Raw genomic sequence first — 2417 nt, forward strand, 5'->3', positions numbered from 1 at the left:
ATGGCAAAAAAGCCCAGTAAGCTCTGTCTGATATGTGCTGGGTCCAGGCTACAAGGAAAATAGCACTCATGACTCTTCCCAGGACAAGCCGGGGCCCAGTGTGCTGGTTGTCTTCTCCATCCCTGTCTTCACAGGTAACAGAAAAAGCATGGTGAATGTGTTAAGAAACAGGAAGCACTCAACATATCCTGCAAATTTAGTATTAATTCCTCGTCAGCCTCAGCCTGTCGAAAAAAGTGGGCCAGATAATGTTTTTAACACACTAAAATTAGCTTTGTTAAACGTTAGGTCTTTGGCAGGAAAAACATTTTTTAATCAATGATTTTATAATCACTCACAATCTTAATTTCATGTTTTTAACTGAAACTTGGTTGGACCAAGATAACAGTGCAGCTGTCCTTATCGAGTCTACCCCTCCCAACTTCAGTTTTATGAGTGAAGCTAGAGTTCATAAGAGAGGAGGTGGAGTTGCCATTTTGTTTAATGACTCCCTCCAATGCAAAAAGATGTCTTATGGGAATTTTGCTTCTTTTTTGAATATGTGGCTCTTCAGCTGAATTCCTCTTCTCGAGCTATTTTTCTAAATATCTACAGGCCCCATAAATACTGTGCAAACTTTTTTGATGACTTTGGTGAACTGGTGTCTATAATCTGTATTGACTTTGACTGTGTGGTTATTGTTGGTGATTTTAACATCCATGTTGACAACCCCCAGGACAGAGGGACTAAAGAACTGTGTTGTGTTCTTGATAATTATGGACTGACCCAACATGTGACGAGGCCCACGCACATTAAGGGGCACACTTAGTCAGGGTCTGGACATTTCCAAGGTTGTGGTGACTGATGTTGCTCTCTCAGATCATTCCTGTGTTTTCTTTGAGAGTGCTGTCTGCGTGCACACTAATGTACAAACAGAGGTGATCACATAACGGCATATCACTGAAAACACTAGTGAAAAATTTATTGAGGCTTTCTCCTCGACACCCGCCCTCTCACGGGTCTCAGTCAATGAGCTTGTAGATAATTTCAGTTCTAAAATTACAAATGTTATTGATGCCATTGCACCAGCCAAGGTGAAGGTGGTCTCTGGTAAGAGAAGATCTCCATGGAGAAATGCCACGCTGGTTAGAACTCAAAAAAGAGAGTGTCGAAAAGCTGAACGCAGGTGGCGGAAAACAAATCTCCAGGTTCATTATGACATCTATAAAGAGAGACTTCACATTTATAATTTAGAGCTGAGAAATGCAAGGCGGTCCTTCTTCTCTGACATCATCACCAAAAACACTAATAATGCACGTGTCCTGTTTACTACTGTCGACAGGCTAACCAACCCTCCTGTGTCTGTAGCCTCCAGGGCTTGCAATGAATTTACCTCCTTCTTCACAGACAAAATTCAAACAATTAGACAAACAACCAGTACCTCCATGTCAGTAACAGGATATGTCTTGTCCCTGTGTCCACTTAAAAACAATTCATATAGCATGAGACAATTTGATTCTATTAACCATAAAAACCTGGAGGACATAATACAACATCTGAAATCCTCCCCTTGCTGCCTTGATATTCTGCCAACAGGTTTTTTCAAAAATGTGTCTAAATGCATGGCCTCAGATCTACTACAAATTGTCAACATGTCTCTCCTCTCAGGTTTTTTCCCACAGGCCCTGAAAACTGCAGTCATTAAGCCACTCTTAAAAAAGAGCAATTTAGACAGGTCACTAATGAGAAATTATAGGCCCATATCAAATCTCCCATTTCTAAGTAAAATCATTGTAAAGGCCATTTTTCAACAGCTTAGTGCTTTCTTGGCACTAAATAACTGTTTTGATGTCTTCCAGTCAGGTTTTCGACCACACCACAGCACTGAGACGGCTCTTGTTAAGGTCTTCAATGACATCCATTTAAACACTGACAGTGGCAGAATTTCAGTCTTAGTATTATTGGATCTCAGTGCTGCATTCGACACAGTCGACCACAATATATTACTAGACAGACTTGAAAACTGGGTTGGACTTTCTGGCACAGTACTAAACTGGTTTGAATCCTACTTAAAGAATAGAGACTACTTTGTGTCTATAGGTAATCACACATCTGAGCTGACAAAAATGACATGTGGAGTTCCCCAAGGCTCCATTCTGGGGCCTCTTTTGTTTAACATTTATATGCTTCCACTGGCTCAGATTATGAAAACAACAAAATATGTTACCATAATTATGCAGATGACACACAGATTTACATAACCATTTCACCAGGGGACTATGATCCCATACAGGCGCTGAGTAACTCTATTGAGCAAGTCAACGATTGGATGTGCCAGAATTTTCTTCAATTAAACAAGGATAAAACTGATGTTATTGTTTTTGAAACCAGGGAGGAACGATTGAAAGACAGTGCTCGACTTCAATCTGTACTGTTAA

This window comes from Micropterus dolomieu, linkage group LG17 (genome assembly GCF_021292245.1).
Source record: "Micropterus dolomieu isolate WLL.071019.BEF.003 ecotype Adirondacks linkage group LG17, ASM2129224v1, whole genome shotgun sequence".
Classification (NCBI taxonomy): Eukaryota; Metazoa; Chordata; class Actinopteri; order Centrarchiformes; family Centrarchidae; genus Micropterus; species Micropterus dolomieu.